The following is a 14,244-nucleotide window of genomic DNA, read 5'->3' on the forward strand; positions in this document are numbered from 1 at the left end:
GACAGTTTTTTTTTTAAATACTTTATTGCAGGTATAGCATTGACATTCAACATGTATTGATTATTCCATTCATCCTGCGACATTTATAATTTGGATATATTTTATGTACATCACCAAAAATGTGGAGAAAGGAAGAGAGAATATAAAAAAAAGAAAAAAAAGAGACATTAATTACCAACGCACGCACGCACCGGTTATAGGGGCACCGGTTTTAATGTCTGTCTCTTTCGGACTCTTTTTCCCTTTGTTTAATACAGATACGCTTGAGACATTCGGGCGATGCGGTTTCTGAGGGAGAGGACCCTGGGAAACAGCGCCAGCTGCTCTGTCAGGCAGCTGACTGAAAAGCACAGCGAGGAACGGGACGGTGGAGGAGTGGGTGGTCTGTCCAGGGGGAAACGGCAGAAGCACTACCTCACAGACAGGAGGCAGCATAGGGGCATAGAAGAGACGGAGGATAACGACGTGGAAGACCCCATGACCTATGAAGTGGACATTGTTCGTGGAAAAGGAAAAGTCGAGACACGCCATGATGGTCGCCGGCGTATCAAGGCGGACAGGCTGATGCACATCTATGTGCTTCAGCTGTTGACCTGTTGCTTGCTGGAGGGAGCTTGCTTATGTGTGCAGTATTACCTCTATGGCCTGTCGGTGCCCACCCACTACCTCTGTTCAACCCCGCCCTGCCCACACCCAGTGGACTGCTTTGTGCCACGGTCCACTGAGAAGACTATCTTCCTCCGCCTCATGTACATTGTCTCGCTGCTCTGCCTCACCTCCTCCGGTCGGCCGGCGGCCACAGGCCACCATGCTGGACCTGCTGAAGAGCGTGCTGGACGGCTTGTACCAGCACTCCACCATGATCGGCCGCCTGTGGCTCACCGTCATGTTCATCTTCCGGCTGCTCATCGTGGCCGTGGCCACCAAGGTCGTGTACGAAGACGAGCAGGATATGTTTGTGTGCGACACACTGCAGCATGGCTGCACCACCGTCTGCTACGACGCCTTCGCGCCCATCTCGCAGCATCGCTTCTGGGTCTTCCACATCATCATCGTCTCCATGCCGTCCGTCTGCTTCATCATCTACACGTGGCACAGCCTCTTCAAGCTGCCCCACCGCGCCGCCCAGAGGCAGCCCCCTCGCGCCCAGAGGCAGCGCCGTCGCGCCCGACAGGGGGTTTTGTCCAATTGTTACGTCTTCCACGTGTGTCTGCGAGCCATTCTGGAGGTGGGCTTGATGCTGGCCCAGTGGAGGCTGTTTGGCTTCCAGGTGCCCATCCATTTCCTTTGTTCCTTAGCGCCCTGCGCCCATCCGGTGGACTGCTTTGTCTCCAGGCCCACAGAGAAGACCATCTTACTGATCTATATGTTTTGCGTGGGGGTTTTCTGCATCCTGCTCAACCTGCTGGAGCTCATCCACCTGGGCTGGAAGAAGATCCGGCAGGTGGTGAGGCTTCGAGAGACAGGACTCCCATAGAGGAGAGAGGCAGCCTCTGAAGGGTAACGTTAAGACAAGCATATGCTACTGGCAGGATCAACCAGGTAGCCTCGGATAGGAGGGACTGCCCGCAGGCAGAGCCCTGGCTGCAGTGCCCTGCCGTGGGCCTCCCCCGGGGGGGAGGGCGGCGGAGCGAGGCCTTGTGTGTGGGGACCGGAACCGGGACACACACGCCCAGGCCGTAGCCGTGGAGCGTAGCTCGGGTTCTCTCGAGGGAGAGCAGGGGTCCCAAGCAGAGGAGCGCTGAGGTCTGGATATTAGCACGACCGTGGGCAAGCAAGCATTTAGTTGGAATCAATCTTTCTTTATTCGTCTCTAGACGGTCTAGATGGTCTAAGACCAGTGCCTTTCAAACCGGGGTTCAGGGACTGATGACATTTTGTTTGACACAGGCATACAAATGAAAGCAAGGGCAATGTGGCTCGATATTTGCTTGTCATTTATTTACGCAATATATTTGTTAATATATTCATTTACAACATCTATAAAACACCTTTTGTATAAATTACGCTACAGAAAAGATACAAAACAGAAATGTGCATTTTCCATTGGAAAGTGAGGAGATACTTTTCAGAGCTGGAAAGGCAAACAGTGTACAGTGTTTGGGGTGGGGGTCTTGTTTAGTGTTATCAAAGAGTCAGTCGTATATATATATATATATATATATATCTATATATATATACATATATATATACATATATATATGTATATATATAGGCCTGTATACGACAAAGTTTGATGTTCTATTGTGTTATAAATCTTCGGGAAACAGTCAAAAGCTCTGCAAATGGGAGATAATTTGTACTTGTTTCAAGACATTTAAATGACTGAACTTCTCTTAAACCAAGTTGAATTGTGTTGAAGACTTAATTATCTTAGCCCAAGTTTTTCAAATGTTCTAATAAAACTAAAACTAAGATCACCCAGATGTACATTCTTTTTTTGTAATGTAATGTGGTGTGACTGTGTTGCAGATAGCACCTTGTGCTAAGAGATCCATGATGGTTACAATCTTAAAAATAAAAAGATCAAATCCTAAAATCATCTGAAATATCTACAACAATCAATGGCAAGCTAACAATAGTTTCAATACATTACATTTTGTATATTGCCCCCTATTGTTCATAAAGTATACAGTAGTCCACATAAGAGATGAAACAAAATGAAGAATGCAGTCGGCTACATAGAGTACATTTTGGTAGCAACACCCCAGAGTTTTGGCCTGGGGGGGTGACGTCTGTTCACTTTAACAGCAAATATAAAACAAAACTAAGAAAATGCACACACTTCTGAAAGAGAAAAAGAGTTGTGGCATTGCCATTAGGTCATTCTTGACGAAGCAGCCTTTTTCGCTCTCTTGTCTAGTTGCTTTTAACTCAGGAGAGGCTAGCTAGCGGGTTATCAGGCTGGTTTACTGTCTCACAAGCCCTGATTGGACTTCTTAATTGACCACAGGTTTTATCAGCACAGCTATACACAGAAACTGTAGCTTATTCCTTATACTACTGCTTATCTTCTCACTAGCCAAACACTAACTAAGAAGCGATCTGGAATGAGTTTCACAAGTTATAGGATAATCTACCTCCGCAGATTTAGTCTACACCTGAAATAATTACACTTGTGTTTCCGATCTAAATTACAATTAAGATAGTGGATTTAACAGTTTCATTGTTGTACAGTACAAATACGATTATATAAATCTAAGCATCTACCATGATTTTGACGCATATATATCTGATATGGTCGAGGGATTTTAACCCCGTCCGTCGTGAATGACGCAGAAAGTGCAACGCTCACGGAGAGACAGATAAAACAAAATTAGGTGCAGAAGTGTGTGGTAGGTAGATTCTAAAGCTTCAGTGCAATACAGACATTTAAAAAAAGCACTTTGACATGGTTTTAAGTGTGACAAGGCATTCGTCCCGATCTGACACAGAGTGGGCGGTGCAGTCCTTGTGTGTGTGTGTGTGTTTGCACGTGCGTGCACGTGTGCGTGTGACTCACTTAGCTGCTTATCTTGTGTCTTCTTCTCTTTTGGTGTATTTGATCTTTGACCCCCACAGTTGTCTACATTTGCATAGATGTCCATCTCCTCCACCTGGTCGCTCCCTCCAGCTGTGTTTAAGGCCCTCTCTTCCCTCTGTCTTTGATGCTCCTCTTCTTCCACAGCATCTTCATCATCGTCGATGTGAACGTGCTCAGACATCTCCATCTTCTGTCTCAATCATCAATCACTGACATATCTGGACTTATCTTATTTTTAGTTTGCATTCATTTTTTGTGATCTAAGTCAGAATAAAGCCTGCGTTTCCTCGCTCCATCCATTCAGTATCGTGCGGCTCTGTGCAGCTTCTATACAATAGTTTCTCCTCACTTCCTCCTCACCTCTCTTATAAGTGGGACTTTTTTTTTAGACTATTTTTGCCCTGGGTGCTGTGGTCGACCCAGTCACCCACCTCACAGGAAGCTGTTTTAACAGGAAAGACTCATTGTGGTAGTGGGGTAAAGTTAAGATATTTGTTATAGTTCTAATTGTTGTGAGACACATAAACTACATGGCATTGTAAATCTGTTCTTCATTTGAAATCTATGCATCCATGCATTCATAAACAAATATGAAATCATAAATGAATCAATCTATTTAGAGTTGATGTAATTTGCACAATCAATCAAGACTTCTGTTCAAGTTGCACATGCTCAGAATGCAGTTTTGCACACTATGCTAAAACTGACTTTTCATAAAAGCATAGAGGCTTGATCAAATGAAGACTGGTTGTTCTCATATGGATTCAGAACTGATTCACATCCTCATGTCAGCATGGTGATTTTGGCTAATTAGTTTTTGAGTGTAAAAGACCAAGCTGTGAACAAACTGAATCAACTGTTGATGGTTTAGCATCCAATAATATGGTGGTGCACTGCACAGGAATTCTAGGCAATCATAGCGTGTTTCTAAAAACATTGTATCTCTCAATCCACACAGAATAATTTGGCAAAATACATTTGATTTATATAGCACTTCTGATCTTGTTCGCTCTTAAAAGCAGAGTTTGCAATGTACTTTATCATAAGGCAAAAATGAAAGAATTATAATATATATATAATTTAAATAATATTTTTTTAAGCACATTGTAAAGGTAATTAAAAATAAAAACATACAAGAAAATGACCTTGTAAAAACATTATGCAAAACTATAGTAGGTTGAAGGAAGTGTGAGACGTGATTTGAAAGATCATATTGAAGTAGCTTATCTAAGTTCCTCAGGCAGATGTTGCATGGTCTAGTCTTACTAACTAAAATCACTTTAAGTCTTGAGTCGAGAGTGAAGAAAAGAGGAGCTGTTAAATCTACACTTCTACTGAATGCTTAAAGGGATACACCACTTTTTTTGAAGTTTAGCTCATTTCCCACATCCCCCCCACATATCCACGATACCCCCTGCCTTTACGGGCATTATCCATGCACTATACAGTGAGCTACAACTACAAGTTAGTCATTTTCGTCATAGAATGGAGGCCAATGGTATCGCTGTCTGTCAATGAAAATAGACGGACGGCACTTCTTTCTAAACATGGCCGCTGCGCGCATTGATCTCACACAGCGCCTCAAAGCCTATGCTCAAAGCACCATGGAAACCACTGTAAACAGTGCACTGCGCCTGCGTATCAGTAGTCGAGGAGAAAAGTTTTGGACGACAACAAAGAGTTAGCCCAGGTGATAGTTTTGCGAGAACAAAGCCTTACACGTGTATTGTCGAAGGTTGCGGGAATAAAGCGAAGAAATGGTCAATTGTGAAGTTTCACGTTCTTCCAACAACTAATGCAGACCGGCTGAAGGAATGGCTCGCTATTCTCAAAATCGATCCCAACACAACTAAGGACAGCCTACGGAGGATGCACGTTTGCTCAGACCATTTTCTCCCCGAAGACTACACTGAAAACCGACCGTAAAGGAGAAAAGTATAGTGTTTTGAAGTATACTGCCATCCCGTCAGTCATCACATTGAGAGCGGACGTGGTAAGTGTTATTACCGTTATTGATTGCATTTCTAACGGCTATCTACAATCTCAAAGCGCTTCACACACGGGGGGGAAGGGTCAACTCAACCCCCAACGATGGTTGAGTCTTTTTACTTAGTACACAAAAGCTTTGCACTGCAGTATTAGTCCCAATGAATAAGGCAGTAGCCTTTGCCCAGTAATGTATGAGGGGCTTGAGTAGTCTACACCTGGACAAGCAGGGAGAATAAGACTATCTGACATTATTGTGAATCAAATAACTTTATGGTGAAAAGTGTTTGCCCTGGTCAGCTAGTTAGTAGTTATTGCTGTGTCCTTTGTTTTCGTTTACATTTGGTTTCCATGGTGCCTGAGGCGCTGTGTGAGATCAGTGCCCCTCCGCCGTGTTAAGTAGTGCCGTCTGGCTATTTTCCTTCTAAGACACCGCTACGTGCATTTTGGATTGATATTTCATCGTGAGGTGACTCCCCGAAGCACAACATGTATTTTAGCGCCGTGAGATGTGTGTTTTAGCGGATTTTTAACAGCGATACCATTGGCCTCCATTCTAAGACGAAAATTACTAACTTGGAGATGTAGCTCACTGAATAGTGCATGGACAATGCCGGTAAAGGCAGGGGGTTTATTGGCGATGTGGGGGGATGTGGGAAATGAGCTAAACTTAAAAAAAAGTGGTGTATCCCTTTAACAAATACTGATCCTGGTCCCAACAGCCATTCTTGTTCTGAAGCTCTGACAAAAATAGATTACAAAGTGCTTTGCAAACAATAAAACACAATCTCTTAAAAGGAGCATTTCACGTTCTCTGTGTGAATGACAATGATAGACTTGGTGTGAGGTGTGAAGTCACGGGATCATGTCTATGTTCCCCGGGTTCTATGTTCCCCGGGTTCTATATTCCCCATTTTTCACTAACCTCTCCCAGCCCCCACGCCAAACCTAACCTCCCCCCATGCCTAAACCTAACCTCCCCCAGACCCTAACCCAAAACCTAACCTCTCCCACGCCTAAACCTAAGGTCGGCATTGCGGGTGGTCGGCATAGCGGGTGGACACCATTTGGGAAAAACGGGGAACATAGGACCCGGGGAACATAGGACCCGGGGAACATAGGGATTGCCCCAAAGTGACAATATGTTTTCATTTGAGACGACACATAATGTTAGAAGTCAATCACTTTTTCACAGATCCAGTAGTACAATGACTCACACCTCATGTCACTCCAGTTGTTTAGTTCAGACCGAGTAATGTGAACACAGTCGTCTCCATAATGTCTACTGGGCTGACCTGTTTTCCAGAACCTGTTTCAAAAAGAAAAGAGTCAACTGTAAAATCAGAAGCACGATGCATCATCAGGCCAACCTGTTGACTGATTGGTAAGACTGAAGAATGGATGTCTTACCCTGTGCTGTTCAGACGTGTCCCATCCACCCATTTCCAGATTCCCTCCTCATCCCTGTCACTCAAACCAATCCAGCTTCTCTTGTTTGAGGAAGAATGGCACGCGCCGGCCCTGCCTCTGGGATACCTGCCACGACCCCAGCACCACCACAGCAATAGCTGGTAAGTCTTTTTGTGACAGGTTACATTTTGATAGATGTGTTATCTTTCTGCCTGTGATATTGTGTTTTATTGTGATATTCTCTTATATTAACCAGGCTGTGGATGAGCGCGGTGTCGCTGGGATGGACAGAGTGGACAACCTGGCAGAGTACTTGGTGGGGCTGAGAACTGTTACTGGGCAAACTCTTAACCACCAGCAGGCCAGTACCATTATATCCCTGTGGCAGAACCTTCTGTCCTTTGACCAGCGGCGAGTGGTTCATGCTGCGCGGCATCGGGCACGTCTTACAACAGGACCTTTCTGATGTTCCAACAAGCGTGAATTCACACCGGGAGTGGAGAGCATGACGCGCTACGTCTTAGGATCTACAGGATCCCCTGCCCAGTGGCCAGGCCGTTCTCGTCTGGTAGAGTCCATCTTGGTCAAACTGTGTAATATCCATAAGAGCCCCAAAAAACTGGGTAATTACACACAGACAAGATGGACTCAGATCCTAAATGACTACAGCAAGATCAGGGATCTGGTCATTGGGAACAATACAGTCATGGAGGCCACTACTCTGCAGCTGTTTAATATCAACCAAACAACACTCACAAGCTGGTACAACAGTCGGCGGAAGGGGCAAGAATGTAGAATTCTGCTGCAAGGGGTCAACTTGCCTGCCTCTATTCCTGTTGCTTCTGCGCCTCTCCCATCTGCACAGGTACATCCAACTACTGCACCCCCACAGCCTGGCCCACAGCATCAGTACCACTTACTGCACCACCACAGCCTGGCCCACAGCATCAGTACCACTTACTGCACCACCACAGCCTGGCCCACAGCATCAGTACCACTTACTGCCCCCCCACAGCCTGGTCCACAGCATCAGTACCACTTACTGCACCACCACAGCCTGGCCCACAGCATCAGTACCACTTACTGCACCCCCACAGCCTGGCCCACAGCATCAGTACCACTTACTGCACCACCACAGCCTGGCCCACAGCATCAGTACCACTTACTGCACCCCCACAGCCTGGCCCACAGCATCAGTACCACTTACTGCACCACCACAGCCTGGTCCACAGCATCAGTAGCACTTGCCTCAGAGTACAGCAGAACAGGCAGAAGGAAGTCTGCAGCTCCGGCCCAACACCCCCATCCTCCACAGTCTGTCCGCCCAAAGTTGCCAGCTCAGAGGCAGTTTGTTTCCTCGGCCGGCACCTGCAACTTCCTCTGCCCCTTTGCCTGTTTCCCTCCGTCCCAGCCAGCTGCCATTGGCCCATTTGTGTTTGTGACCCCACAAGTACCTGCACTGAAACAGATTGCTCCTGCTGCCCCTGGACAGCGGACAAAAATCAATGTGGTCAGTGCCACCAGCACCGCACCAAGGAGTCTGGCCACACCCAGTATTATGGGTACATAGGGTTAGGTGTTCTGAACTTTATGATTTTCCTTTTATTCTTTAGTTTTTTCCACTTCTTCTCCTCACTCAGTTCACTTCCTTTAACTCACTTCTTTCCCTAGCTTTACTCCTCACTAATTAGTTATTTTGTTCACCTGGTGGTTCCCTCACTGATTGTCCCCATTCATTTCACCTGAGTTCCCTCCCTCCTTATTTAAGTCTGCACTCCTCAGGGCAGCTCCTGTGTTTTTTCCTCATTTCCCAAATATTTGTGTGCTGGACAAATAAATATTTCACCTGGACCAAAGCTGTTTCTGGACACTCATTATCTTTTCTGCATCCTGACCGATGCCCATGGTGATACGTCAAAGTGAAACTTAGCACCAGAGGTCAACCCTCCTTTACATTAGGGTTAGGTGGGTTAGCATTAGGTGTTAGGGGCAGGGTTAGGTGTTTGACGACAAACTGTGACTTTCTTGACATGCAAAGTTATGTTTTAAATTGACAAAATTAGCGTTGGCACCCCGTGGCACAATTCAAACGGGATCAAAAAAGTAACCTTATTCTCCGTCCACCGCCATATTTTTCGCAGCGCTGGTACAGGGAGAAAGCAGGAAGTGACGTTTCACTTTGGCTCTCTATACGCGCTGTAACTTCATGTGGTGATTTGCGACCCGCACGTCCGTTCTCGGAGTGCGGGCTGAATCTCTGCCAGGTTCCGCTGGTACGAAAGTGCATTTTTCTCTGAGTTTATGGAAAATGTGGTCTTAATTTTGGAAACAGCAGCACTAACAATACCACTAGCACAACATAGGCTTCCATCATCTCATTTGTTTACGGTAATTGTACCAAGGTATGACAATTAATATGACTGATATATGAACGTTTGAAAATGCTATACAAAGCACATTTGGCCTTTGGTGAAGTAATATTATAGCAGGTTGGACATGGCAAGCCCAACGCACAACCCCCCCCCCAGTACATCTCTTCAGGAATCCAACCGTAAACATTGTTAATTGTTACAATATTAATGATATATATATGGGCATTAAAATCTCTAGAAAATACCTGGATGATACATGGGATGATTGCATGCAATTAGTGTGTGTGTGTGTGTGTGTGTAACCCTAACCCACATACGTATGTTAATGCAAATCAGTGCACTATGAGTCAATGCATTCAATCAATGTGGGTACTTCATTTTATCGAAGGCATGTATTACTACTTACCATAGATGGTCTGCGTGTGTTTAATGTTTGCAGCGAGTAGTGATATTAATTACAGTCATGTTAGTTAATGTCCTATTTAGCAACACATGAATCAACAGTGGAGCATTAAACACACACACACACACACACACACACACACACACACACACACACACACACACACACACACACACACACACACACACCAGGGGGTTTGCTACACATTCAAGGCAGAGAGGGCAATTACGCCCTGCAGAGAAATGGATAGGAGAGGGAGGTAAACTTTCCAAGTAAGCACGTGCGTGCACCATACAGTAATCTCCGCGGTGCGCAGCGCAGACGGACGTTCCACGCCAGCACATCAAATTCTGCTGCTAAAATTGGGTAACCAGCAGATTATTCGGCGAGGCAATCAACTATAATTCACTGAGAAACTTTGATCACATTGCAAGGAGGGGTTATGGTAAATGAATTGAGAAAACTTGTACTGTACATTGTAGCCTACTTGCAATAAGCTATTCACCTTCACCTGCTATAACCCGGAGGGTCGTTGGCATCACAGCCGATCTGGCACAAGCCTCGGCACGAGTCGAGTTTTAATTGAGTCCACTGTAAATCCTCCAATGTTTTCTTTTGTCTCCGCCGTTTACCTGCTGCAAACACGTTTCTATTGTCCCACCCCAGTCAACAAAATAACACGAATTGCATCAAAACTCAGATGCTTTTAACAGGTATATGATCACGCAAATTGTATTACATGGACTGCAAGACGGGAATCTGATTGATGTAACGCCCAGGCATTGCCAGGCCACACATGTGAATAATTCTGGTGGTTAACACCGCCCAAATCCCATTTGCGCCGTGCATAAATGATTTGGCACGCCTCTAATCTGCGCTTGTGCCCTTTGTTGTGATAAATTATGCTCCCCCGTGAGTATGGCATCCTGGGGTCATCCCTATGTTCCCCGGGTCCTATGTTCCCCGTTTTTGTGGGACCGGGGAACATAGAACCCTTTCTATGAAAAAGGGTCCTATGTTCCCCGCTTTTCCCAAATAGGGTCCTATGTTCCCCGCTCTGTTCCCTGGTCCGATGTGTCTCCCGAAATGCCAAAAACAGCCTACCTCATATGATCGCGTGATTCAATCAAAAGACAACACTCTCCGTAACATTTGGAAAGGGTCTGCCGACTAGGTCATTTTTTTTCCCACCATCATTTTTGAGTTCTGTCTCGGGGATTACCAGGCCTTTTTTAAATATTATGTGAGTGTTGTCTGCACCTTCATCCCTATTACGACATGCCTCTCTTCCCAGAGCTGATGTTCTAACATCTCTAAATATCTGTGAGTACTTTATATTATTGTTTTTTTACTTGTATTATTGCTTGTATTATTTGGCTGATTACTTTCACTTGCATATATTGTGACTTCACAGTTGGGTGTGCTTGGCAACAATTTGCCTGATTGATATGGGATGATTTAATATGAAACGTCATTTCATATTAAAGACTGCATATGGAGCCAAGAGTGTGGGACACTTGTTTTTACTGTCCTAACAGTAGGACACATAGGATAGCCTACATTACATAAAAAGGATGAACAAATCAGTCAGTTAACCTCCATCAAATTATTTCATTCATGTTTTTAGCAGGAATAACAGCAGAACAATGAAAAACATTAACCAGCTGACTCTGTTTAAAATCTATATATATATGACATATCTTCGGGAAGGGGGGGGGGGGGGGGGGGTATAGAACTGATACTCACTCATTCACCCATCTAGCAAAGTTCTTCTGTATCTAATAGTAATGTTTTTCTTTACTGAATAAAATCCTTTCAATCACAACTGGAATCCTGAATTTTTGATTCTTAGTTTGTATAAAAATGATTATGTTGTAGCTTTATTTGACCAGCAGCTCCAAAAAGCAGTCAAGACTAGTCATAAAGCTAAAACCTAATATGGGAAAGCTTGGGATGAAAACACAGCTTGTAACAGATAACCTTTCTGACAGCTTTCCGTTTCAGTTTTTGGAGTGTGAACTGTAAAGTGCCTGGCAGTGCCCATGATGCCAGCACCCTGCGTCAGTCAGATCTGTTCAAAAAGGCTGACCAGTTGCCCAAGTTAAATCTATAACAGTATACAATTTCAAAGCTTACACTTACTTATAGAGGTGATTTTGTTGTTGTAGATTGTGGGAATCAAGATAATCTGAAGCCTTTTCCTCCAGCTTTTGTTTTTCAGAGTGTTGGAAGTTGATCAGGGACAAAGAGTAAAGTTCTTCATCCTAGGTGACCCTGCTTATCCACTGCTGGAGTGGCTGATGAAAGGGGACACACGGGGGTCATAGTCTTCCATCCGACCTCTCAATAGTTCGACCACTCATGAGTTAGACTACCCAAAGATCCGCCCTATTATTTTAATCTCATAAATCCGACCTCCCAAAAATCCGACCGCAGTAAATTAGACAGTTGCGTGGGACTCCAGAGAGAGAGAGAGAGAGAGATCTCTCTCTCTCTCACACACACACCCTCCATCTCTCTCTCGTTCCGCAGCGGGTCGTGCACGCCACGCACAATTACGGCGTTTTCACAGTTCATACAGTTATTTCGGTGCCTCGGTTTCACACCAGCCAAAAAGCACAGACCAAAGTTGCTAACCCTAACCCTAACCGAGTCAGAGCGCACAGAGAAATGCACAGACTGCTTCTGTTGGAAGTGCTGTATATAGGCGGATTTACGTGAGGTCGCACTACTGGGTATGAAATCCGACAGTCGGAATAATGGCGTTAAAATGGTCGGATTAATGGAGCGTCGACATTATGAGACTACAATGATAAAACTCGCCGTAGACATCAATGGTCGGATTAGCGGGTGGTGGGAGTTATGTGTAGTCTGACCTATGGGGTGTCGTACTAACGCGTGGACCCCACACACGGTCTCCACGACTGACCCCTGAGCAGGAGTCTTTTCATGTACATCTTGGTGCTGCCCGCACCTGTGTGGAAATTGCATTTAGGAGACTAATAAGTAAGGTGGAGAATTCTTTTGGAAAGGAGCGATCTGCACTACTCAGTTTCCCCTTACCTGATCACATGCTGTGCCTTACACAACTTCTGTGAAAAAGAAAAGGAGCAAGGCAACGATGGACGCAATGAGATGCAATGGTGCCAAAATGCGACATTCACACTTCAAGTTATACTCTTTGATGGAATGGTGATAAGACCATAATTGACACACATAATTAGCGAGCAGATGACAGCGATTACAGAACAATTTTAATGACAGAAATCAGTTAAGAATTAAGAATCCTTGGTGACAGGCAGAGGCAGGTTGCCTGCTTCTGTGTGCATTTGGCACAGCGGCGAGAGGAGGGGAGGAGATAGTGACCAGACAGAAACGTGTTGATAACACAGCTACACCTTTTATGTCTGTATTTTGCAGATCAGGAGCCATGGGCGAGTGGGGTTTTCTGTCTTCTCTGTTGGACAAGGTCCAGTCTCACTCCACGGTCATCGGGAAGGTCTGGCTTACCGTGCTCTTTATCTTCAGGATCATGGTCCTCGGAGCTGGAGCAGAGCAGGTGTGGGATGATGAACAGTCCAACATGATTTGCAACACCGAGCAGCCCGGTTGCAAGAACGTCTGCTACGATCAAGCCTTCCCCATCTCGCATATCCGTTTCTGGGTCCTCCAGATCATCTTTGTCTCGACGCCCACGCTGGTCTACCTCGCTCACGTCCTCCACGTCCTCCACAAAGAGAACAAGCTGAGGGGATCCATGCAGACGCACTCTGGGAGCCAACTGTCCAAGCTCCCCAAGTACTCTGACGATAAAGGCCACGTCAAGATCAAAGGCAACCTGTTGGGGAGCTACATGGCCACCATCTTCTCCAGGATCGTTCTGGAGGTAGCGTTCATCGTCGGGCAGTATTACCTGTACGGCTTCATCCTGGTCCCGCAGATCGCGTGCACCCGCGCCCCATGTCCCTTCACCGTTTTGTGCTACATGTCCCGACCCACCGAGAAGACCATCTTCATCATCTTCATGCTGGTTGTGGCCTGCGTCTCTCTGCTGCTCAACGTGGTGGAGATCTTCTATCTGACATGTACTAGCTTCTCCGGCAGAAGGTCCAAAAGGGCGCCAATGGCTGCTCTGGCCAATGGTGTCTCAATGGAGACAGTCTGATGCAGAATGAGAAGCTCAGCCTCCATGCTGCTAGTCACAGCACAGCCTGAGGTACGCATAGCTCCAGCGCCATGAATAATTCAAAAGCCACGTGTTTAACAAACAAATATGAGCACAATAAACAGTGTTGGGGGAGTTACTCAGGAAGTGTAATTAGTTACTTAGTCCTCTTCTCAAAAGTAATAAAATTACTTTACTTATTGCTTAGGATCAAAAGTAATTTTATTCATTATTACATTACTATATTACTCCCCCCCCTTAAAACAACCTGTTTAGCTAGCTCCTTTTAGAACTGAATCCACTTTATTGGGACAATAATTTACATGAGTCAACAATCAGCCAAACTGCATACTTTGTATATAGAAAATAATGCAGTAACTTGAAG

The 14,244-nt window shown here is 45.3% G+C and overlaps 2 pseudogenes across 2 annotated transcripts; both read left to right on the forward strand.

Annotated features, from left to right (window-relative positions):
* The first annotated feature begins 279 nt into the window (after positions 1-279).
* On the forward strand, positions 280-1,477 carry LOC310793994 (gap junction delta-3 protein pseudogene; annotated as a pseudogene). Its single transcript has 2 exons — positions 280-576; positions 698-1,477. The product of its transcript is annotated as a gap junction delta-3 protein pseudogene (transcript).
* An 11,647-nt stretch (positions 1,478-13,124) lies between these two features.
* On the forward strand, positions 13,125-13,859 carry LOC310794319 (gap junction Cx32.2 protein pseudogene; annotated as a pseudogene). Its single transcript has one exon. The product of its transcript is annotated as a gap junction Cx32.2 protein pseudogene (transcript).
* Positions 13,860-14,244: the final 385 nt, after the last annotated feature.

This window comes from Poromitra crassiceps, assembly GCF_964638095.1.
Source record: "Poromitra crassiceps genome assembly, chromosome: 19".
NCBI lineage: Eukaryota > Metazoa > Chordata > Actinopteri > Beryciformes > Melamphaidae > Poromitra > Poromitra crassiceps.